The 26,358-nt window shown below is 46.9% G+C and overlaps 1 protein-coding gene across 6 annotated transcripts in view; it reads left to right on the forward strand.

The window, feature by feature from the left end:
• The window catches only part of LOC137361309 (NACHT, LRR and PYD domains-containing protein 3-like), a 145,907-nt gene that overhangs the window by 106,230 nt on the left and 13,319 nt on the right, over nucleotides 1-26,358 (forward strand). The gene's annotated exons all lie outside the window — the stretch shown is intronic.

The raw sequence follows: 26,358 nt of genomic DNA on the forward strand, positions 1-26,358 counted from the left end.
ACCATTTTAACTGGATACAGGACAGAAATCCGAGTTTAAATAAATAACATTTGATATTTAACCAATACCATGAAGAATGTATATGTTGAGGGAGCCTTTTCCTGGATTGGGAGTATTGGGGAAAACAGGAATTTTTTTTTTCTATAAATGTTTAGAATTATTCACAGTCCTGAACATTTGTAAAGAGTGACATTTGGGAGGTTCTACAGTAGACAGGAAAGACCTGTTTCCCCTAGTGGAGAGGTCAATTACCAGGGGGCACAGAATTAAGGTGATTAGTAGAAGGATTAGAGGGGACATGAGGAAAAACTTTTTCACCCAGAGGGTGGTGGGTGTCTGGAATTCACTGCCTGGATTGTTGGTGGAGGCAGAAACCCTCCATTATTTTAAAAGGTACCGGGACTTGCACTTGAAGTGCTGTAACCGGCAAGGCTATGGACCAGATGTTGGAAGGTGGGGTTAGAATGGGTGGCTAGTTTTTCAGCTGGCGCAGACACGTTGGGTGAATGGCCTCTTTCTGTGCCATAATTTTTCTCTGGCCCTAGAAATAGTGGATGCATTGGTGGTCATCTTCCAAGATTCTATAGACTCTGGAACAGTTCCTACAGATTGGGGGGTGGCTAATGTAACCCCACTATTTAAAAAGGGAGGTAGAGAGAAAACAGGAAATTATAGACCGATTAGCCTGATGCCAGTAGTGGGGGAAAATTCTAGAGTCCATTATCAAAGATTTTATAGCAGAGCACTTTGAGAACAGTGGTCGAATTGGGCAGAGTCAGCATGGATTTATGAAAGGGAAATCATGCTGGGAAAATCTACTCGAATTCTTCGAGGATATAACTAGTGGAGTTGATGAAGGGGAGCCAGTGGATGTGGTTTAATTCAGGGAAAATGACCCTATTCCCATAAAATCCAGGATTTAAGAAGTGACAGAAATGAGACCATTTTCCCCAAACATGACGAGGCTGGTCACTAAGCTCCAGGAGGGTAATTCTGATCATCAGGTAATGAGACCAGACTGAGGGACAGTTAAAGACTTCACACAGACAGTACTGTATTACATAGGATATACAGCACAGAAACAGGCCATTCGGCCCAACCAGTCCATGCAGGCTCGAGCCTGCCTTCTGTCTTTCCTCTTCTAATTCTATCAGCATAACTCTCTATTGCCTTCTCTCTCCTTCTTCTATCTAGCCTCCCCTTCAATGTGTATAAACTATTCGCCTCAAGCACCTACTGTGGTAGTGGGTTCCACATTCTCATAATAGAGTCATTATGCCACAGAAGGAGGCCATTCGACCAATTGAGTTCATGCCAGCTCTCCGTATTGCAGTTCAGTCAGTCCCATTCTCCCACTCTATCCCCATAGCCCTGCTAGTTTATTGCCTTCAAGAGCCGATCCAGTTCCCTTTTGAAATCATTGATCATCTCCACTTCCAACACCCTCATAGGCAGTGAGTTCCAAATCATTACTACTCACTAATGAAAAAAAGTTCTTCATCACATACCCCCATATCTCTTGCTCAAAATCTTAAACTTTGTCCCAGTCCTTGTACCATCAGCTAATGGGAACAGATTTTCTTTGTCTCTCTTATCTAAACCTGTCATTATCTTGTGCACCTCTATCAGATCTCCTCTCAGCCTTCTTTGCTCCAAGAAGAACAATCGCAGCTTCTCCAACACAACCTTGTAGCTAAAATCCCTCAACCCTGGCACCATTCTGGTAAATAGCCTCTGCACCCTCTCAAAGACCCTCACATCCTCCCTTAAGTGTGGTGACCAAAACTGGAAGCAGTAATCTAGTGGTGGCCTGTCCTGAGCTTCATAAAGTTTCTACGTAACTTCCCTGCTTTTGTACTCAGGACCTTTATTTATGAAACCCAAGATCCCATAAAATTTGTTAACTACTCTCTCCATATGTCCTGCCACATTCAAATACTGAAGCACATGAACCCCAGCTCCCTTTGTTCCTGCTCAGTCTAGAACTGTGTCATTAGTCTCTACCAGGGTTGCCCAACATGCAGCCCACAGGCCAGGATGGGGCCCACTAAAGATTCCCATCCGGTCGGCGGGTGTAAATTGTACCGGAGTTGTTCCTCCTCCTCACCCGGGGTCCATGACTGCTGATGGAAAATTTCCCTTTGTCAGACCATCTTTTAAAATGATCGCAAGTCACTTTCACCGCTGACAGATCCTGACATCGGGAACAGCAGCTTCTGAACTTCGGACAGATTCGAGGATTTTGAAAAGCCCACCAGAAAACCCCAAGTCTGTCCAAAGTTCAGAAACTGCTGTTGCTAATGTCAGGATCTGTCAACTGTGAAACATAGGAACATAGAAGCAGGAATAGGCCATTCATCCCATCAAGCCTGCCCCACCATTCAATATGATCATGGCTGATCATCCAGTTCAGTGCCTTTTTCCCACACTATCCTCATATCCCTTTATGTCATTGGTATTTAGAAATCTGTCAATCTCTGCTTTAAACACACTCAATGACTGAGCTTCCACAGCCCTCTGGGGTAGAGAATTCCAAAGATTCACAACCCTCTGAGTAAAGAAATTTCTCCTCATCTCTCTCCTAAGTGACTTCCCCCCTTATTTTGACATTGTGTCCCGGGTTCTAGACTCCTCAACCAGGGAAAACATTTTAGCTGCATTAACCCTGTCTATACCTTTAAGTATTTTGTAGGTTTCAATGAGATCACCTCTCATTCTTTGAAACTCTAGAGAATACAGGTCCAGTTTTTTCAATCTTTCTTCAGAGGACAGTCCCGTCATCCTGGGAATAAGTCTGGTGAATCTTCGTTGCACTCCCTCGATGGCAATAATATCCTTCCACACAGTGCTCCAGGTGTGGTCTAACCAAGGTTCTATACAACTGAAACAAGACTTCACTACTCCTGCACTCAAATCTTCTTCAGATAAAGACTAACATACCATGAGCCTTCCCAATTGCTTGCTGCACCTGCATGTTAGCTTTCAGTGACTTTGTACTTTTACACTTTCGAATCTCTTACCATTTAAGAAATACTCTGCACATCTGTTCCTCCTACCAAAGTGAATAACTTCACATTTTTCTACATTATATTCCATCTGCCATGTTGCTGCCCTCTCACTGGCCGGAATTTACGCCGCCCCAGCGGGTCGGTTGGTGGCGTGCGGGCGACGTAAAATTAAGCAGGAGGCTCGTGGAGGCCTAAGCGCCCCGATTCCGCCTCCGACCAAGTTTACGGAGGTATGGCGGGGGGTGGGGGGGGGGGTGCGGTGGTGGGAAACGGCCTGCCTGCCCGAGGCCAATCAAGACCCTTAATTGACCACTTAAGTGCTCTCACCCACCTCCACGGGTATTTTACCGATGGCAAGCGGGTGTGTCGGGGACGTGAAAGACCGCCCAGCGATAGCTGCCGGCCTGTCCATGCCCCGGGTTTGGAGTGGGGGAGGCATGGCAGTCGGGCACAGGGTGCCCGATTGAGGGCCACCCCCACCTCTCAACCCACACCTGGGATCCAAGACGCCCCTCCCACCTCCCACCAAACGACCACCCTAACCTCACCAGGGCGCGACCGATCCCCCTGGTGAGGCAACCTGAACTTCCCTTCAGTCCCAGCTCCATGGCATCCTCCTTGTTCAGCTGGGCGGCAGTCCCAGCAGTGGCCACTGTTCCCGGTGGCGCTGCTGAGACTAAGAGCTGCCGGACTGCTGATTGGCCGGCAGCTCACTGAGGCGGGACCTCCTCCCTCAAGTGGGTGGAAGTCCCGCCTCGGGCCACTTAAAGTCTGGGGATCCGTAAAATACGGGACGCATCCCCAGGCTGAGCGGAAGTGGGTTCGTCACCGACATTTACGTCGGAGTCCGGGTCCCATCCGCCCACTTTAAAATTCCGGCCACTAAGTCTGGCCAAATCTCCTTGAAGCCGCGTTGCATCTTCCTCACATCACACATTCCCACCTAGTTTTGTGTCATCTGCCAACTTGGAAATATTACATTTGGTCCTCACATCCAAACCATTGACACATAATGTGAACGACTTGGGCCCAAGTACTGATCCCTACGGTACCGCACTAGTCACCGCCTGCCAATGTAAGATTGACCCGTTAATTCCTACTCTCTGCTTTCTGCCTGTTAACTAATCCTTAATCCATATTACCTCCTATCACATGTGCTTTAAAATTCAAGAAGACCATGTCCACCGACACCCCTTTATCAATTCTGTGAGCAACATCCTCAAAAAACTCCAACAGGCTCGACAGACATAATTTCCCATTCATAAAAGCATGTTGACTATGTCAATCAGATTATTATTATCCAAGTGTCTACTTATCATATCATTTAGAATAGATTCAAACTGACCTGAGATTTTAAAAATCTTTGAAAAAGAAGAGAGAGAGAGAAGTGGGGGGCAGAGAGAGAGAAGTGGGGGGCAGAGAGAGAGAAGTGGGGGGCAGAGAGAGAGAAGTGGGGGGCAGAGAGAGAGAGAAGTGGGGGACAGAGAGGGAGAGAGAGAAGTGGGGGACAGAGAGGGAGAGAGAGAGAGAGAAGTGGGGGACAGAGAGGGAGAGAGAAGTGGGGGACAGAGAGAGAGAGAGAGAGAAGTGGGGGACAGAGAGAGAGAGAGAGAGAAGTGGGGGACAGAGAGAGAGAGAGAGAGAAGTGGGGGACAGAGAGAGAGAGAGAAGTGGGGGACAGAGAGAGGGAGAGAGAGAAGTGGGGGACAGAGAGAGAGAGAGAGAAGTGGGGGACAGAGAGAGAGAGAGAGTGGGGGACAGAGAGAGAGAGAGAGAGTGGGGGACAGAGAGAGAGAGAGAGAAATGGGGGACAGAGAGAGATAGAGAGAAATGGGGGACAGAGAGAGATAGAGAGAAGTGGGGGACAGAGAGAGATAGAGAGAAGTGGGGGACAGAGAGAGAGAGGGAGAGAAGTGGGGGACAGAGAGAGAGAGGGAGAGAAGTGGGGGACAGAGAGAGAGAGAGAGAGAGAGAGAAGTGGGGGACAGAGAGAGAGAGAGAGAAGTGGGGGACAGAGAGAGAGAGAGAGAGAAGTGGGGGACAGAGAGAGAGAGAGAAGTGGGGGACAGAGGGAGAGAGAGAGACAGAGAAGTGGGAGAGAGAGGGACAGAGAAGTGGGAGAGAGAGAGACAGAGAAGTGGGAGAGAGAGAGAGAGAGAAGTGGGAGAGAGACAGAGAGAGAGAGAGAAGTGGGGGACAGAGAGAGAGAGAGAAGTGGGGGACAGAGAGAGAGAGAGAGAGAAGTGGGGGACAGAGAGAGAGAGAGAGAGAAGTGGGGGACAGAGAGAGAGAGAGAGAGAGAAGTGGGGGACAGAGAGAGAGAGAGAGAGAGAGAGAGAAGTGGGGGACAGAGAGAGAGAAGTGTGGACAGAGGGAAAGTGAAGTGGGAACAGAGAGGGAGAGAGAGAAGTGGGGGACAGAGAGAGAGAAGGGGGGACAGAGCGAGAGAGAGAAGAGGGACAGAGGGAGAGAGAAGGGCGGAACGAGAGAGGGGGAGGGAAGGGGGTCAGAGAGAGAAAAGGAAGGGGTATTGTGAGCCTCAGCCAAATCACTATCTATACATCAGAATCAGGTGGCAGGACTATATCTCCAACACAGAAGTCCTTGAAGCGGCCAACTCCCCCAGCTTATACACACTACTGAGTCAGCGGCACTTGAGATGGCTTGGCCATGTGAGCCGCATGGAAGATGGCAGGATCCCCAAAGACACATTGTACAGCGAGCTCGCCACTGGTATCAGACCCACCGGCCGTCCATGTCTCCGCTATAAAGACATCTGCAAACGCGACATGAAATCGTGTGACATTGATCACAAGTCATGGGAGTCAGTTGCCAGCGTTCGCCAGAGCTGGCGGGCAGCCATAAAGACAGGACTAAATTGTGGCGAGTCGAAGAGACTTAGTAGTTGGCAGGAAAAAAGACAGAGGCGCAAGGGGAGAGCCAACTGTGCAACAGCCCCGACAAACAAATTTCTCTGCAGCACCTGTGGAAGAGCCTGTCACTCCAGAATTGGCCTTTATAGCCACTCCAGGCGCTGCTTCACAAACCACTGACCACCTCCAGGAGCGTATCCATTGTCTCTCGAGATAAAGAGGCCCAAAGAACTAGAACATCAGAATCCATTATCAAAACCCCTTCCTAACCATTTCCCCATGTTTTGCCTTTTGGTTTTTCATTTTAGTTTACCCGACAATCTTAACATGTACAGTATTATATTCCTTTGTACAATCACCAACACGTGCGAAGCAATTGGAATCCAGCAGGGAATTTCAATATTGAAACCAATATCCCACAAGGGTGGGGAGGCTATTTCCCTAATACCATTCCCCTTGTCTCTGTTCATCTGATCAAGCATGTAATAGTGCTTTTGAGACAGCTCTACCTCCTTCACCAATTTCATGAGGTACTCGGGCAGGGATGGAATATCAAATCCAAAGTGGGCTATGTATTCTTGGAGGTTTGGGAGGCCACTGCCTACGGTGAGGTTCACTGAAGTATGATCCCAGATGGGGGTTATCCTTTCCTGCAAAATCTGAACCTCCATCATGGGCTTAAAACAGAAGGTCGAGTCGAAAACTGGGCACCATGTGTTATTGTGTATCCTATGCTGGTAGTGACACAGTAGGTTCTGTGACCCTCATATGCCACCTGGGGAGGGACATGGTTCTGTTCCGTAGTATAGTTGATGGGCTGTGTATTCTCAGACTCATCCTGGTCAGTCCAACTCATTTAGCTGATATGGACGCAGCACTTCATGTGCTCCTCTTCCCTGACACCCCTTCAGATCAGTGCCAATCATAGATTTCCCCCACTTAGCCACATAAACCCCTTCCTCTTCCTTCCACCACTTGATCCAACACAATTTCACACCCTCCTTTGTCCCGGTAATCCATCTGTGTGTGTCGTTCCACAATCTTTTCCAATCCCCGAATTCATCACCCTTCGCCTTGTCTGTCTTATGCAACCATCACCACCATCTCACGGGGATGCTTCCCCGACACTCTAGGACACTCGCCTTCCCTCTATCACCTGTATCTTTCTGGTTGTGATATATCATTTTGGGCATGGCACTGATGCTTCAACGAATGTGTACCCAGTGTGATTGGAATACTTGGTTGGATTTGATCCCAACCTTCCCTCATGGAAGTATGTAGCTATCCCGTCAGTGCCCTGTGTCTGACCCCATTGTGTTACAGTGGGCCTGGCTCCTCCCGTACACTCGTAAGTGAAAGACAGCTTGATGCACCCTCGATCCGTCTGTCCTGCTCCAATCAGGATTATCATCACACTCAGCCACAGGGTACATCCTGTCTTGTGTTCCTGACTCGACTTTGCTTCTGCAGAAAGGAAAAGAAAAGAAAATTGCACTGCTCTGGTCTTCCCTCCACAGGTCAGATGTAGGTTATGTACAAATTTACTCTACCTGAGAGATCTTCCCTGCACAGATCAGACTTCCTTTTATGTTACTTTACACTGTGTGCCCAATCATCCCCTTTTTGTTTTTCCCCGGTTGGGACTTATTGTGGTTCGAGGTCGGTGTGCGAGGAGTTGTCCAGGGCACCCTGGATCGGGGTGTCCGACTACTCCTTCTTACCATCCTGCTCACTGGGTCTTGCCTTTAAACAAAGGAAACTCCCTTTTCCAAAATTAGAAGCCTTTTATTTAAAAACAAATTCCAAATTGTCTTATTTCACCCTTTTAAATTCCTATTGGCAAATGATCCTTTGTTCTTCCTGCAGTCTGAGTTTAAAACACAGTTTGAGGGTGTTTTTTGTTTCAATCTCTAACTCACATGTGAATTTCTGTCCAGAATAAAATCCCCACATGTTTGACCAAAAAAAACTCCATACGAATGAAATTTTGATTAGAAATTTCAACTCGAATTTATAACTTCCAACATTTGCTTATTTCCATTACTGTCACCCTTGAACAAGGTCACAATTCCCATTGTGAAATCCACTTTAACCCAAAAGTAGTAAAACGTAAGACTACAAAATCACGATTTCAGAAAGTAAACTTAAAACATACATCCTCCACACAAAACCTTTATTACACACACACATTTCTGGCTGGAAGCTTCCCACTTGCATTCTCCATGCACACACCTTAAACTTTATCAACTTAAATCAATTAACATAGCACATGTTTTGCAAAGAAATAAAAGAAAAACTTGAGGTGTGGGTTCTCAGGCCTTCTTTCTTCAAGGTCCCCTTTGAAGCAGCTGGAAGCAGGAACTCAAGACAAAGGTGAATTTTCAAAGTACAACTTCAGACAAAATTTAAACCTACCAGCAGCCTCACACAGCATGGGGGAGAATCCCCTATATCTCTCTATTTCAGAACAATGAAACAATCGTTTTTTTTTACAGTTCAATATCCATGTTATCATAACTTCTTTTTCACCTCCATCCATTAAAAACAACTCTTGAAACACATTAAACAACCGTTTTAAAATCACGTACAAAAACAGACCACAAAGGGTTAAACAACTTTTAAGTGACAGACACTGGCTTGCAAACTCAGAGAAATCAGAGACATGAGTCATTCTCTCTCTCTCTCTCAGCACAATAGATTTTAACACTTCCAACATCCACTCAGTGACAGACACTGAACATTGGAGCACAGACACACAAAATCAAACAGGACACTCTAATAAAACATACAAACAGAAAACTCAACCAACTCACATACACACCAGGTTTTCTTTTTCTGTTCACACAGTGTTTTAAAACCTATCATGTGAATCTTCCGATTAACTTCCTTTAACCATTATCTTTCAATCCGAGCACTTTTCCCTGTCCCTTGTCCATAACCTGCTGTAATGCGGCCACCAGAAGTTTCACTGGGTCTTCTACTCGCTCTTTCTCTGCCTCTACTGCCCGTGATTTCGACCCTGAGGGATTCCCTCTTCCAGGCTTCCCTTTTTTCGGAGACTTACACACCCGACTCCAGTGTCCCATTTTCCCACAATTGAAACATGCCTGGGATCTGTCCGCATTAGGCCCTTCTTGCTTCCACTCCTTTCTACCACTCATGCTTCCCTTTATTTCGAGTACCTTTCCCTTTTGTTTATTCTCCTCCCCCCGGTCAGATTTAAAAGTCAGTTTCCTCAACGCACCTGTCTCTGTATTTGTCTCATCCTCGGGGTCAAACCGTGATTCTGCCCTTGCCCTGATCCATGGTAAGCTGATAGCTACTAGGGTCCTCAACCAATGATTCCTGGGAGCCCCTATCAGCTACGCTCGGGCTAGATTTCCCCCAGTAACTTTCATATATATGGGCCATAACCTATCCACAAATGCCTCCGTTGCCTCGCTTGTGAGCTGTCTGGTCTGCTCAACCTGCAAGAACAGACTGCCCTGATTAAATCCCAGCACCACGAAGATTTCATCCTTCAAACGGTCCCTGATTCTCCCTCCCAACTTAATAGCTGTTGACAGACTCTGATACAGCTTCCCATCTAAGGAGAACAGGATCAGTTTCTTTATTTCTCCTCATCACAGTTATTAATTCACTCTATCTGCTCTATGCTAGTGAAATGAACTGAGGCATCCCCTCCGTGCTTCAGTTTTGGCACACTGGCCAGCATTTCCTGCTACTGAAGGGTCATATAGGGGAGCACATAATCGCTCTGCAATGGTGCCAGGCCACCGCCTGCTGGGGGTGGACCGAACTTTTGCTGTTGCAGGGGACACATCACTCTCGGTGGTCCCGGTGCCTCAGGAGCCGGCTGACACTCTCTATACTGGGTCCCATCATCGGATACCCTTCTCTCCACATCCCAGTCTACCCCAACATCCCCTGGTGCCAGAAGACATGTCATACCCCTGGTGCCGGATGATACTAGAGCCAGCTTACCAATTTCCTCGTTACCTGGCCCGTGATCAGCCTCGTCATGTATCCGACTCTGAGCTACCCTAAATACCACCTTGATATCCTTCAATTGCCCCTCAGCCTTGTCAGCTTTCTCCAAGTTTCTAGCACTCTCCTCGCGCTGAGCCTGACACTCCCTTTTACTCTCTGTGAGAGAGCGGGAAGGCAGGACGGTGTGAGGGAGAGAAGGGAGAATAGAAAAAGAGAGGAGGGGGGACAGAAAGAGGGAGGGAAGAAGGACAGAGAGAGAGAAGGGGAGGCACAGAGAGAGAAGTGGGAGTGAGAGAGAGAGAAGGAGGACAATATGAGAAAGGGCACAGGGCGAGAGTGAGCAGAGGGGACAGGGAGAGAAAGAGAGAAATGGGGACAGGGAGAGAAAGAGAGAAGAGGGGACAGGGAGAGAAAGAGAGAAGAGGGGACAGGGAGAGAGAGAGAAGAGGGGACAGGGAGAGAAAGAGAGAGAAGAAGGGACAGGGATAGAAAGAGAGAGAAGAGGGGACAGGGAGAGAAAGAGAGAAATGGGGACAGGGAGAGAAAGAGAGAAGAGGGGACAGGGACAGAAAGAGAGAAATGGGGACAGGGAGAGAAAGAGAGAAGAGGGGACAGGGAGAGAAAGAGAGAGTAGAGGGGACAGGGAGAGGAAGAGGGGACAGGGAGAGGAAGAGGGGACAGGGAGAGGAAGAGAGAAGAGGGGACAGGGAGAGAAAGAGAGAAGAGGGGACAGGGAGAGAAAGAGAGAAGAGGGGACAGGGAGAGAGAGAGAGAAGAGGGGGCACGGAGAGAGAGAGAGAAGAGGGGGCAGGGAGAGAGAGAGAGAGAAGAGGGGGCAGGGAGAGAAAGAGAGAAGAGGGGGCAGGAAGAGAAAGAGAGAAGAGGGGGCAGGAAGAGAAAGAGAGAAGAGGGGACAGGGAGAGAAAGAGAGAAGAGGGGACAGGGAGAGAAAGAGAGAAGAGGGGACAGGGAGAGAGAGAGAGAAGAGGGGACAGGCAGAGAAAGAGAGAAGAGGGGACAGGGAGAGAAAGAGAGAAGAGGGGACAGGGAGAGAAAGAGAGAAGAGGGGACAGGGAGAGAAAGAGAGAAGAGGGGACAGGGAGAGAAAGAGAGAAGATGGGACAGGGAGAGAAAGAGAGAAGAGGGGACAGGGAGAGAAAGAGAGAAGAGGGGACAGGGAGAGAGAGAGAGAAGAGGGGACAGGGAGAGAAAGAGAGAAGAGGGGACAGGGAGAGAAAGAGAGAAGAGGGGACAGGGAGAGAGAGAGAGAAGAGGGGACAGGGAGAGAGAGAGAGAAGAGGGGACTGGGAGAGAGAGAGAGAAGAGGGGACTGGGAGAGAAAGAGAGAGAAGAGGGGACAGGGAGAGAAAGAGAGAGAAGAGGGGACAGGAAGAGAAAGAGAGAGAAGAGGGGACAGGGAGAGAAAGAGAGAGAAGAGGGGACAGGGAGAGAAAGAGAGAGAAGAGGGGACAGGGAGAGAAAGAGAGAAGAGGGGACAGGGAGAGAGAGAGAGAGAGAAGAGGGGGCAGGGAGAGAGAGAGAGAAGAGGGGGCAGGGAGAGAGAGAGAGAGAAGAGGGGGCAGGGAGAGAGAGAGAGAGAAGAGGGGGCAGGGAGAGAGAGAGAGAGAAGAGGGGGCAGGGAGAGAGAGAGAGAGAGAAGAGGGGGCAGGGAGAGAGAGAGAGAGAAGAGGGGGCAGGGAGAGAGAGAGAGAAGAGGGGGCAGGGAGAGAGAGAGAGAAGAGGGGGCAGGGAGAGAGAGAGAGAGAAGAGGGGGCAGGGAGAGAGAGAGAGAAGAGGGGACAGGGAGAGATTGAGGCGGGGACAGAGGGAGGGGGAGAGGGGGAAAGTAGGGGGAAAGAGTGAAGGGAGAACAGAGAGAGAGAGAAAGGGTGACAGAGGGAGAACGAAGGGGGATAGAGAGAGAAAGAGAGGGAAGGGTGTCAGAGATAGAGAGGGCAGGGGGGACAGAGAGGGAAAGAAGGGGGACAGACAGCATGAAGGCTGACAGGGAGAGAAAGAGAGAAGGGGGACAGTGAGAGAGTGAAGGGGAGACAGGGAGAAAGAGAAGGGGGACAGGGAGAGAGAGAGCAGAGGGGACAAGGTTAGAAAGAGAGAAGTGGGGACAGAGAGAGAGGGAGACAGAAGACAGGACAGGGAGAGAGAGAAGGGGGGCAGAGAGACAGGGAGAGAGAAGGGGGACAGAGAGACAGAGAAGGGACAAACGGTGAGAGAAAGAGGGAGCAACGGGGGGGGGAGGGCAGAGAGAGAGAGAGAGCGAGAAAGAAGGGTGGACAGAGAGAGAGAGGAACGGGGACAGAGTGAAGGGAAAACAGAGAGTGAGAGAAAAGGGGGACAGAGAGAGAATGCGAGACAGAGCAGAGAGAGAAGGGGGGGGGACAGAGAAATGCATAGTGAGAAGGGATGACAGAGAGAATGAGAGAGAAGGGGGCGACAGAGTGAGAGAGTGGGAAGGCAGGACAGTGTGAGAGAGAGAAGGGAGAATAGACAAAGAGAGAAGGAGGGACAGAGAGTGAGAAGGAGGGAGAGAGAGAAGGTGGGACAGAGTGAAGGGAAAACAGCGAGAGAAAAGGAGGGGGGACAGTCACAGAGAAAGAAAGGGAAGGGGGGTCAGAGAGCGAGAGGGCATGGGGTACAGGGAGAGAGAGAGTAAGGGGGGACAGGGAGAGAGAGAGAATGGGGTACAGAGAGAGAGAAGGGGAGACAGAGAGAGAGAGTGAAGGAGGGACAGTGAGGGAGAGAGAGTTCCGAAGAAGGGTCACTGACCCGAAACATTAACTCTGCTTCTCTTTTCACAGATGCTGCCAGACCTGCTGAGTGGTTCCAGCATTTCTTGTTTTTGTTTCAGATTTCCAGCATCTGCAATATTTTGCTTTTATTATGTGAGGGAGAGAGAGTGATGGGGGGACAGAGAGAGAGAAAGGGGGACAGAGAGAGAGTGAAGGGAGATCGAGAGAGGGAGAGAGAGAAGGGAGACAGAGCAAAAAGGGGACAGGAAGAGCGCTAGCAGGGGGGACAGGGAGAAAATGAGCGACGGGGGACAGAAAGAGAAGGCTGACAGAGATCCAGTGAGAAGGGTGCACAGAGGGAGTAAGAGATGGGGTCAGAGAGGGTAAGAAGGGGAATTGAGAGCAATTAGCAGGGGTCAGAGAGAGAGAAGAGGTCAGAGAATGAGAGAGAGAAGGGGGCAGAGAAGGAGGGGACAGAGAGAGAGGGAGAAAGAGTGAGGGGCAGAGAGAGAGAGAAGGGGGAACAGAGGCAGAGAGTAGGGATCAGAGCGAGAAGGGGGGACAGAGGGAGGGAGAGAGAGTAGGGGGCAGAGAGAGAGAGAAGGGGGAACAGAGACAGAGAGCGGGGACAGAGAGAGAGAAGAGAGAGTAGGGGGCACAGAGAGAGAGAGAGAGTTGGGATCAGAGAGAAGGGGGGACAGAGGGAGGGAGAGAGAGAGTAGGGGGCAGAGAGAGAGCGAGAAGGGGGAACAGAGAGAGAGAGTGGGGATCAGAGAGAGAAGGGGGTAGAGAGAGTAGGGGGCAGAGAGAGAGTGGGGATTAGAGAAAAAAGGTCGGACAGAGGGAGGGAGAGAAGGGGGGGACAGAGAGAGAATGTGGGACAGAACAGAGGGAGAAGGGGGGGGGACAGAGAAAGACATAGGGTGAGATGGGATGACAGAGAAAGTGAGAGAGAAGGGGGACAAAGAGAGCGAAGGGATGACAGAATGGGAAGGTGGGACAGTGTGAGAGAGAGTGGGGGAATAGAGAGAGGAAAAGGGGGGCAAACAGTGAGAGAGAGAGAGAGAGAGAGATGGGGACACAGGGAGAGTAAGAAGGGGAATGGAGAGAGAGCAGCGGGGAGAGGGAGAGAAGGGGGAAAGAGAGAGGAAGCGAGAAGTGGGGACAGAGATATAGAGAGATGGGGGACAGAGAGAAAGTGAATGGGGGACAGAGTGGGAGAGAGAGAGAGAATGGTGGACCGAGAGAGAGGGAAAGTAAGCAGGACAGCAGAGAGAGAATGCGATTCAGAGCAGAGAGAGAAGGGGGACAGAGAGAGAGAGAGAGAAGGGGGACAGAGAGAAAGTGAATGGGGGACAGAGTGGGAGAGAGAGAGAAAATGGTGGACCGAGAGAGAGGGAAAGTAAGCAGGACAGCAGAGAGAGAGAAAATGGTGGACCGAGAGAGAGGGAAAGTAAGCAGGACAGCAGAGAGAATGCGATTCAGAGCAGAGAGAGAAGGGGGACAGAGAGAGAGAGAGAGAAGGGGGACAGAGAGAGAGAGAGAAGGGGGGCAGAGAGAGAAAGGGGGAGAGAGTTAGAGGAGGTGGGGGGGCAGAAAGAGACAGGGAGAGAGAGAAGGGGGACAAAGAGAGACAGAGAGAACGGGGGACAGAGGGATGGAGAGAGAAGAGGAACAGAGAGATAGAGAAGGGATGATAGAGAGAGAATACGAGGCAGAGCAGAGAGAGAAGGGGGGACAGGGAAAGACATAGAGTGAGAGGGGGGGGCAGAGTGAGAAAGAAGGAATGAGAGAGAAGGGGCGACAGAGTGAGAGAGTGGGAAGGCGAGACAGCGTGATAGAGAGAAGGAGGAACAGTTGGATTTCCTCAGGCCTGGGCTGCCCACCTGCCAACGGTAAAACCCCCGTGGCAGCGGGCGGAGGCCCTTAATTGCCCACAAAAAGGCCTTAATTGGCCTGGGCAGGTTGGCCGTTTTGCGCCGCCACTCCGTATAAAATGGCTCTGGAGGCGGGAGCAGGTCGGGAAGGGCTCCCTGAGCCTCCCACTCCATTTTATATCACCACGCCCTACCCCCCCCCCCACACCAGCCCACTCTTTGGGGGGGGTGAGGATAAAATTCCGGCCAATGTCTTCCCTAATCAGTACTGTCTTCCCCTTTATCCTTCCCTAACTTTTCTGAACACTTTGTATCCGTGAATATTAATCACCCAGTCCTCACTATTTTAAGCCAGGATTCCACTATTGCAACTTCGTCAGAATCCCGCGTGCTATTTACGCTTGTAGCTCACCAACCTTATTCACCACACTTTGTGCTTATGCACAATCGGGGCTGGCCTTGAAGAGCCCGCTGCTGCTCCCGGTGGCAGACGGAAAATGTGTGTGCCGCATGCCGCTGAGCCATCACAATCTACCGCGCGACAGCTCATTTAAATAGCCAGGTTGGTCTGCACCCCCCAATGGTGGGGGCGAGCTGTCTGACACCGGCAATGGCATCAGCTGCCTGCTCACAGGCGTCACCGCCATTTTTTTTAAAGGGCAGCCAGCCCTGACAGTTAATTTCCGTTTTTAAAGAAACACCCCTCCCAAAATGTACCAAATAAAATTCTAATGCCCCTTTCCCACCCCCCCCAATCACAATTAAATATTTGCCCTCCCCCCAAAATAACTTACCTTTTGAATATGACCTTACCTCACCAAGGTTCACCCCTTTCCATCATCCCCTACACCCATTATATTTATTTGACCCCGACCCCCACCCCCAGCACTAAAAATCTTCACTCCCCCCCTCTCCCTACCAGTTTCACGCCTGCTTTCCCCAGACGGGGATGTGAAGGAGCAGGAGTGCAGGCTGCCGCACTGAGGATCGTGGCGGGCCTGTAAGATTCAAGATAAATTTAATAAAATGTATTCATGGTGCTCATTTTACTATGCAAAGCCGGGTCCCGTCGCCCAACGGCGGGTGGAGGTGGTTGGGGGGGTGCCGCCATGGAGCCTTGCTGGCACTGGGAAGGTTAGGCTCGGCCCTCCCAGCATCGGGCTCTGTGGAGGGCCTCTGCCGCAACGTTCTTTTGATTCCCTCCACTCCCCCCCCTCCACGTCAGGAGCCCAGTAAAATCCAGCCCATGCCATCTAGACATGTCTTTGTATTATTCCTAATAGTTCTTCTTAACCTATCTTTGTAATTCCTCCAGCCCCACAGCCCTCTGAGATATCTACACTCCTCTGATTCTTGCTTCTTGCGCATCCTCGATTTTAATTGCTCCACCTTTGATGGCCGTGCCTTCAGTTGTCTAGGCCCCAAGCTCTGGAATACCCTCCCTACACTGCATTCCTCCTTTAAGACACTCCTTAAAACCTACCTCTTTACCAAGTTTTTGGTCACCTGATCTAATATCTCCATATAAAGAAAATGAGGATGACCTTGAGGGGGAAGGACAGAATTCATTTAGTTAGAGTTGAGAAGCAAGAAGGGTATGATCACACTACTGGGGGTATTCTATAGGCCCCCAAATAGGGAGAGAGAGTTAGAGGAGCAGATATGCAGAACTATAGAGTGGTGATATTGGGGAACTTTCATTTCCCAAATCTCGATTGGGCTAATTTGGGGAAAGGGAAAGGAGCGGTTAGAAATTTCTGAAATGTGTTCAGGAGAACTTTCTGGACTAGTACGTTCTTGATCCAACTAGGAAGGAGGCATTGCTGGTTCTGGTGCTGGGGAATGAGGCGGGCCAAGTGGACCAAGTGTCTAAAACACAAGAAATAGGAGCAGAAGTAGACCATATGGCCATCGAGCCTGCTCTGCCATTCAGTATGATCATGGCTGATCTTGGGCTTCTCGCCCGCTCCCCATATCCCTTGATTCCCTGTGAGACCAAAATTCTATCTATTTGTATCATCAGCAAACTTAGATACATTACTCTCTGTCTCTTCATCCAAGTCATTAATGTAGTGTAATTAGCTGAGGCCCCAGCACTGATCCTTGTGACACTCCACTATTCACTGCCTGCCAACTTGAAAATGCCCCATTTATGCCCACTCTCTGCTTCCTGTCTGTTAACCAATCCTCTGTCCACGCTAATTTATTACCCCCAACACCATGGGCCCTTATCTTGCCTATTAATCTTTTATGTGGCACTTTACTGAATACCTTTTGGAAATACAGGTAACTACATCTACTTGTTCCCCTTTTTCGACCCTACTAGTTACATCCTCAAAAAACTCTAATAAATTTGCTAAACAGGATTTCCCTTCAGTAAAACTATGCTGACTTGTTCTAATCATACTATGCTTTTCCAAATGCATTGTGAAGACGTCTTTAATAATAGTTTCCAGCAGCTTCCCAATGACTGATGTTTGGCTAACTGGCCTGTAGTTCCGTTTTCTCTCTACTTCCTTTCTTGGAAAGCTGTGTAACATTTGCTAAATTCCAATCTGATGGGACCATTCCTGAATCTAAGGAATTCTGGAAAATCAGAGCCACCGCACCCACTATCTCTGCAGCTATCTCTTTTAGAACCCAAGGATGTAAGCCATCTGGTCCCGGGGACTTGTCAGATTTTAGTCTATCAAGTTTCTCCAATATTTTTTCTCGGCTGATATTAATATCCTTAATTTCCTCACTCTGATTTACTCTGATGTTACTGCTGATTTCTGGTACGGAGCTTGTGTCTTCTACAGTGAAGAAAGGCACAAAATATTTGTTCAATGCTTCTGCCATTTCCTCATTCCCCATGATGATTTATCCTGTCTCTGCCTCTAAGGGAGTAACGTCTACTTTAGCTGCTCTCTTCCTTTTTATGTACTTACAAAAGCTCTTACAATCTGTTTGGGGAGGTTGGGGGGGGGTGGGGGTGGTTGGGGGGGCTGTAAACTATTCTGAGCAGTGTTTTTTGACTCCTGCTATTCCTAATTTCCACTCAAACTGATTCTACTTCATGATTTTCTGAGGCCACATCCCTTCTTATTAATGTCCTTTTGCTATCCTTTACTATCAGGGCTACCCCGTCTCCTTTGTCATTCTATTGGTCTCTCTGAAATATTGCGTACCCGGGAATATTCATTTCCCGACCTTGATCTCCTTGTAACTATGTATCGATAATGGCTATTAGATCTAGATCATTTACCTCTATTCGTGCCACTAGTTCATCTATCTTATTACAGATGCTTTGTGCATTCCGATAAAGGAACTGTAATTTAATTTTTTCCCTCTATTCCCTGCAATGACCTTATTTGCTGATGTACAATTTTTGTTAAACTCTCTGTCCCTCCCTGTCCCATTCTCTTGGCATTTCCCCACATCACAATCCTCCTGATGTCCTGACGCCTCTCTTTGCATTTCTAAATTTCCCTTTCTGCAAACCCTACCCCACCTGTTCGTTTAAAGCCCTGTCCAGAGCCCGAGATGTGCGATTGGCCAGGACAGTGGTCCCAGCCTGGCTGAAATGAAGCCCATCCCAACAGAATAGCTCCCATTTCCCTGAGTACTGATGCCAGTACCCCAAGAATCAAAATGCCTTCTTCCCACACCCCTCTGGGAGCCACACGTTTAGCTCTCTAATCTGTTTGACCCTGTGCCAGTTTGCAGGTGGCTTAGATAACAACCCGAAAATGATTCCCTTTGATCTGCATTTTCGTTTGGATCCTAGCTCCTCAAATTCTCTAAGCAGAACATAATTTCTTGTTCTACCTATGTCATTGCTTCCCACATGAACCACGACAACTGGATCCTCCCCCTCCCACTCCAGGTTCCTGTCTGGCCGTGAGGAGATGTCCTTAACCAGGCACTGGGCAGGCAACAGAGCCATCGGAGTTTCTGGTCATGGTTGCAGGGAACAGTCTCTATCCCCCTGACTATACTGTCTCCTATCACTACCACATTCCTCTTCACTCTCCCCACTGGACTGGCATCTTTCACCATGGTTCCATGGTCAGTCCAGCTTGCAGTCCTTCTCTTCATCCACACAGGTAGCAAGGACCTCGTGCATGTTGGACAAGGTCAGGGGCTGAGGTTCCTCCGTCACTACATGCTGAGGGGGAACACTTAAGGTAAGAGGGACGATCATATCATAAGCTTTAGATTAGAGATGGAGAATAACAAGGAACAATTTAAAGTAAAACTTCCAAGTTGGCAGAAGGCTGACTTCAATGGGAAGAGAGGGCATTTAGCCAGGACAAAATGGATCCAAAGGCTAATAGGAAAAACTGTAACAGAGCAATAGGTGATCTTTAAGGAGAAGATATTTCAGGTGCGGGTGAAGTACATCCCAACAAGCTGGAAAGGTAGGGGTGCCAAAGCCAGGGCTCCTTGGCTAACGAGGGAGATAGAGAATATGATGAATCAAAAAAAAAGAGGGTGTATGATGCAGGTCAGGTGAATTCTTCAAGCAAGAACCAGGCCAAATACAATAAGATGAGAGGGGAAGTGAAGAGCAAAATAAAACTGGCAAAGAGAGAATGTGAGAATAGAATGGCAATTAATATAAAAGGGAACCTAAAGATCTTCTACCGCATGCAAATATTAAACGGGTAGTAAGATGTGGGGTGGAGCCTATAAGGGACAAAGAGGGTGAAATATGCTTAGAGGTGCAGGGCAAGGTGAGAACATGAAATGTGTATTTTGTATCAGTGTTTATTAAGGAAAAGGAATTTGACAAAATATTGGTAGAAGCGGATATGGTAAGGGTGATGGATGGGGTGAACATTGATAGGCAGGATGTATTGGAAAGGCTGGCTATGATTAGAGTGCATAAGTCACCTGATCTGGATGCCCTGCATCCTAGGTTTGTGAACGAAGTGGGGGTGGAGATTTGAAAGGTCTTGCCATAATCTTCCAATCTTCCTGAGATACAGGGAAGGTGCCAGAGGATAGGAAAGTGGCAAATGTGACACCCTTGTTCAAGAAAGGGTGTAACAGCATTCCTGCTAACTATAGAACCATTAAAAAGTTACAGCACAGAAAGAGGCCATTCAGCCCATCGTGTCTGCGCTGGCTGAAAAAAACAGCCGCCAATTCTAATCCCACCTTTCAGCACCTGGTCTGTAGTCTTGCTGGTTAAAATACTTCAGGTGAATGTCCAGGTACCTTTTAAATGAGTTGAGGGTTTCTGCCTCCACCACCGATCCAGGCAGTGAATTCCAGACACTCACCACCCTCTGGGTGAAAATGTTTTACTTCATGTCCCCTCTAATCCTTCTACCAATCACTTTAAATCTGTGTCCCCTGGTAATTGACTTCTCCGCTAGGGGAAACGGGCCCTTCCTGTCTATCTAGGCCTCTCATAATTTTATACACCTCAATTAAGTCACCCCTCAGCCTCCTCTGTTCTAAGGAAAACAACCCTGGCCGATCCAATCCTTCCGCATACCTGTAACTTTCAAGCCCTGGCAACATTCTCGTAAATCTCCTCTATACTCTCTCCAGAGTAATTATGTCCTTTCTGTAATGTGGTGACCAGAACTGTACACAATACTCCAGCTGTTGCCGAACCAGTGTTTTATGCAGTTCCAGAATTACATCGCTACTTTTGTATTCTATACCTCGACCAATAAAGGAAAGGATTCCTTATGCCTTCTTCACTACTCAATCTACCTGTCCCTGTCCTGCCACCTTCAGGGACCTGTGGACATGCAGTCCAACATTTCTGGCTTCTTCTACCCCTTTCAATACCCTCCTGTTTATTGTGCTTTCCCTCACTTTGTTTGCCCTCCCCAAATGCACAGCTCTCTGCATTGAATTCCATTTGCCTATTTTCCACAACTCAACCAAACCATTGATATCATTTTGGAGTGTACAACTATGCTCTTCACTATCAACTACACGGCCAATTTTTGTGCCATCTGCAAATTTCCCAATCATGCCTCCCACATTTAAATCCAAATCATTAATATATTTCACAAACAGCAAGGGACCCAACACTAAGCCCTGTGGAACACCACTGAAAACTGCCTTCCATTCGCAAAAACATCCATCGAACATTACCCTTTGTTTCCTGTCATTGAGCCAATTTTGGATCCGACTTGCCACATTCCTCTGTATCCCATGGGCTTTTATTTTTCTGACCAGTCTGCCATGTGGGACCTTGTCAAATGCCTTACTAAAATCCATGCAAACTACATCTACTGCCCTACGCTCCTCAACCCTCCTTGTTACTTCCTCAAAAAACTCAAGTTAGTAAGACATGACTTTCCCTTAAATCCATGCTGACTATCCCTGACTAATCTGTGCCTTTGTAAGTGACAGTTTATCCCATCTCTCAGAATTGATTCTAATAATTTACCCACCACTGAGGTCAGACTGACCGGCCTACAATTATTTGGTCTATTCCTCTCACACTTCTTAAACAATGGTACAACGTTCACAGACGTCCAATCCTCTGGTATCTCGCCTGTATCTAGTGAGGATTTGAAGATGATCCTCAGAGCATGTGCTATTTTCTCCCTGGCTTCCTTAAAAACCTGGGATACAATCCATCTGGCTCCCTGGTGATTTATTCAATTTTAGATATCAGACCCTCTGGTACTTCCTCTCTCATTATGCTTATCAGATCTAATATTTCACTCTCCTTTTTAACTACGATGTCTGCTTCATCCCTCTCCTTTCTGAAGACAGAGACAAAGTACTCATTAAGGACCCTGCCCACATCTTCTGCTTCCACGCATAAGTTCCCTTGTACATCTCTGATAGGCCCTACCCTTTCCATAGTTATCCTCTTGCTTTTAATGTACTGATAAAACATCTTTGGGCTTTCCTTAATTTTACCTGTCAATATTTTTTATGGCCTCTCTTTGCTTTCCTCATTTCCTTTTTTATTTCAGCCTGAACTTTCTATACTCTTCTAGGCTTTCTAATGTATTAAGTTTTTTGTGACTGCCATAAGCTTTCTTTTTCTGCTTTGTTACCCTGTAAGCTTCTAAATAACCTGGGGGCTCTAGATCTGGCCTTTTTCTTTGTTGGGACATGTCTATACTGTGCCTGTAGAATCTCGCTTTTGAATGACTCCCACTGGTTGGCTACTGATTTTCCTTCAAGTATCCAGCCCTCTTTCGCCAGATCACCTCTCAGTTTTGTAAAATTTGCCATCCCCTATTTTAGAATTTTTACTTCTGTTTTATCTTTGTCCTTTTTCATAATAATGCTAAAACTAACTGTTTTATGGTCACTATCTCTGCTGCTTCATCCACTTGCCCAGCTAGATTTCCTAATACTAAATCTGGAATTGCGCACCCTCTCATTGGGCTGCAGGCCAGTCAGTTTAACATCAGTGTTGGATAAGATTTTAGAAACCACAAGCAAGGAAAAATTTAACAGGCACTTGGAGAGGTTTGAGTTAGTTAAGGAGAGTCAGCACAGATTTGTAAAAGGCTTGACTAATCTAGTTGAATTTTTTTGATGATGTAGGAGAGAAAGTTGATGAGGGGAATTCGGACATTTTCTGTATGGATTTTAGAAAAAGCTTTTGACAAAGTGCCCCATAAATGGCTGGTTAACAAAATCAAGTCTCCTGGAATAGGAGAATCATTGTTAGCTTGGAGAAAAAATTAGCTGAAGGATGGAAAACAGCGCGTGGTGGTAAATGGTTGTTTATCAGACTACTGGATGGTAGACATTGATGTTATCCAAGGGTCAGTGCTAGGTACATCCTTTTAATCTTGGCATCGATAAATGACTTGTATATTCGAACTGAGTAATATTTCAAAATTTGCTGATGATACCAAACTTGGAGATGTAGCAGACCATAAGGATGACACCAATTGACTGCATAGATAGGCTAGCAATATAGAAGTGACAGATGGAATTTAACACAGAGAAGTGTGGGATGATGTATTTTGGCAGAAACGATAGGCAGAGGCAGTATACACTTCATGTCACAGTTCTAGAGAGTGTGGAGGGACAGAGGGACCTGGGGGGTTGGTTCATGTGTGTAGACCTTTGAAGGTGGCAGGATGTATTGAGAGAGAGGTTAGCAAAGTTTATGGGATCTTGAGCTTCACAGGGTGCTGAGTGAAAAATCAGGGAAGTTATGATGAATCTTCCTAAAGCTCTGTTTAGGCCCAAGTATTGCATCAAGTCCTGGTCACGACACTTTAGAAAGGATGTGAGAGTCCTTGAGAGGATTCAGAGGAGATTTACCAGAATGGTTCCAGGGATGAGAGATTTTCGCTACAAGGTTAGGTTGGAGAAGCTAGGGTGAGCAAAGGAAATTGAGGGAAGATTTGATAGAAGTGTACAAAATTACGACAGGTTTCGATAAGGTAGACAAAGATAAGCTGTTCCCATTAGCTGATGGTACAAGGACTAGGGGACACAGATTTAAGATATTGGGCAAGAGTTACAGGGGGATGTGGGGAAGATATTTTTCATGCAGTGAGTGGTAATGACTTGGAACTCGCTGCCTGCATGGGTGGTGGAAGTGGAGATGATCAATGATTTCAGAAGGAAATTGGATCAGCACATGAGGAAAATAAAATTGAAAGGCTGTGGGGATAGAGAGGTGGAATGGGACCGACTGGATTGCTCTACAGTGAGCCGGCATGGTCTCAATGCGTCGAATGGCCTCCTGTGTCATAATGACTCTGACTCTATTGTTCCATAAAGGTTTTTCCTGACAAATTTCAATTCCATTTTGCCCTGGCTGGATCCCTCTCATCCCATTGACGTTAGCCGTCTTCCAATTTATAAGTCCAGCTTTAGATTGTTCCTTGCTCTTCTCCAATCTAATCTAGAGCTTGTCTTACAATGATCACTCTTCCCCAAGTGTCTCCCCTCTGCCCAGATACTTGGTCCACCTCATTCCTCAGCACCAGATCCACCAATGCCTCGTTCCTAGTTGGACCGAGAGCATACTGGTCAAGGAAGTTCATCTATAAACATTTCAGAAATTCCTAACTCCTCCTTTCCCTTTACTCTAACATTATCTCAATATTTGGTTAATTAAAACCCCAATATCACCACTCTGTAGTTCTTGCACATCTCTGTGATTTCCCTACAGATTTGCTCCTTTATTTCTCTCTGTCACTATTTAGAGGCCTGTAGATTACCCCCAGTCGTGTGATCACATCCTTTTTGCTTCTCAATTCTAACCAAACGTATTCTATCCTTGCTCCCTGAAGATCATCCTCTCTTTCCAACACTACAATGTCTTCCCTAATCAGTACTGCCACACACCTCCCTTTTCTCCTTCACTATCTTTTCTGAACACTTGGTATCCATGAATATTAAGTGCCCCGTCCTCACCATTTTAAGCCACATTTCTGTTATTTCCACTACATTATATTCCCACATAGGTGTTAGTGCTTGTAGCTCATCAGCCTAATTCACCACACTTTACATTTCTACACGGGTTCCGAAGAAGGGTCACTGACCCGAAACGTTAACTCTGCTTCTCTTTCCACAGATGCTGCCAGACCTGCTGAGTGAATCCAGCATTTCTTGTTTTTGTTTTACATTTCTACACATGCATTCTGAACCTGTATTCCCTGCAGTCCTTAGTCAGCTGCTATTTAGTATGGTACTACTTCCTTCTCCAGTACTATCCAATACTCTCATTACTTTAGGCACCTTATTCCTCTTTTCTACTTCTATCTGCTGGTTCCCATCCCCTAGCCAATTTAGTTTAAACCCTCCCCAAGCACATTAGTGAACTTCCCCACGTGGACATTGGTTCCAATCCTGTTGAGGTGCAACCCATCCCTTTTGAATAGGTGCCTACTGTCCCAGAACTGGTACCAGTACCCCAATAATCTGAAACCCTTCTTCTTGCATCATGTCTCAAGCCACACATTGATGCTCCCTACCTTCTGATTTCTACTCTGGCTGGTGTGTAGCATGGGGACTATACCAGAAATTCCTACCTTTGAGGTCCTACTTTTTAACTTCTTCCCTAGCTCCTGAAAATCAGACTGTAGGACCTCCATAATTGCCCTGTCTATGTCGTTGGTACTGATGTGTATCACAACTTCCGGCTCACCCCCTTCTCCCTGCAGAATGTTCTCTGTGATGTCCTTTACCCGAGCAACAGGGAGGTAACACATCATACAGGACTGACCAATCTGAATTCACTGTTTGATTTGTGGGTGACTATCTTACATTGATGGCCTCTAGTTTTGCTTTTCCCCACAAGTGGAAACATTCTCTCTGTGTCTCCTCTATCGAAACCTTTCATAATTTTAAACACCTCTATTCGGTCACCCCTCAGCCTGCTCTTTTTTTTTAGAGAAAAGAGACCAGCCTGTTCATTCCCTCTTGATCGGTATTCCCGACATTTCTGGTATCATCCTTGTAAATATTTTTCACCCTCTCCAGTGCCTCCATATCTTTTTTATAATATGGTGAACAGAATTGTCTGCAGTATTCCAGGTGTGGTCCAACCAGGGTTTGACACAAGTTTAGCATAACTTCTATACTTTTCAATTCTACCCCCTAGGAATAAACCTTAGTGCTTGGTTTACTGTTACCCTGTGTAACTACTTTTAGTGATTTGTGTATTTGTAATCCCAGATCCCTTACCTCCTCTGCCCCATTTAGATTCTTATTTTGTAAGTAATATGTAACCTCTTTACTTTTCTTTCCAAATTGTAATACCTCACATTTATCTATGTTGATATTAATTTGTCAATTACATATCCATTCTGCAAGTTTGTGAATATCTTCATGTACTTTGTTGCTATCCTCCTCAGATTAACTATCCCCCCAACCCCAAGTTTGGTGCCATCTGAAGATTTAGAAATTGTGTTTTTGATTCCAAAGTCTGAATCATTAATATAAATTGTGAAAACAGTGATCCCAGCACTGATCCTTGTGCAACACCACTTTCCACCTTCTGCCATTCTGAGTAACTACTCTTTATCCCTATTCTCTGCTTTCTGTTTTGAAGCCAGCTAGCTGTCCATTCTGCTTGTCCCTGATCCTGCAATCTCTGACCTTATTCATCAGTCTGCTATGTGATACCTCATCGAAGACTTTTTGAAAATCGGGATAAATTGCATCTCCTACATTAGCATTGTCTACTTTCTCTGTCACCTCTTCAAAAAATTCAACAAGGTTGGTTAAGCAAGACTTTCTCTTTAAATTCATGCTGACTATTCATTATTATATAATAAAAGCAAAATACTGCGGATGCTGGAAATCTGAAATAAAAACAAGAAATGCTGGAACCACTCAGCAGGTCTGGCAGCATCTGTGGAAAGAGAAGCAGAGTTAACGTTTCGGGTCAGTGACTCTTATTATATCTTTGGTTTCTAGATGTTCTCTATTCCCACCTTTAATAGGGATTCCATTATTTTTCCTACCACTGATGTTAAGCCAACTGGTCTATAGTTCCCTGTACATGTTCTATCTCCTTTCTTAAATATCGGTATAATGTTAGCTATCGGCCAGTCTTCTGACACTACACCTTTCTCTAAAGAATGATTAAAAATGTGTAGTAATGTCTCTGCTATCTCTTCCCTAGATTCTTTTAAAATATGTGGATGGAATCCATTCGGACCAGGGGTTTTTATCCTCTGAGTTTGATTAGTTTATTAGTGTGGGAAAAAGCCATGATTATATTGAATGGCGGGACAGGCTTGATAGGCTGAATGGCCTACTCCTGCTCCAGTGTTCCTATTTAAAACTTCTATTTTTTTAATTTTCAATGCTGTTATCTGATGTTTAATCTGTCCACCTATCCTGTTTTCCTGGTAACTATTGAAACAATGTAATTTAATATTTCTGCCATTTCTCTATCGTTACCTGTGATATG

The sequence above is a fragment of the Heterodontus francisci genome, unplaced genomic scaffold, assembly GCF_036365525.1.
Source record: "Heterodontus francisci isolate sHetFra1 unplaced genomic scaffold, sHetFra1.hap1 HAP1_SCAFFOLD_506, whole genome shotgun sequence".
NCBI lineage: Eukaryota > Metazoa > Chordata > Chondrichthyes > Heterodontiformes > Heterodontidae > Heterodontus > Heterodontus francisci.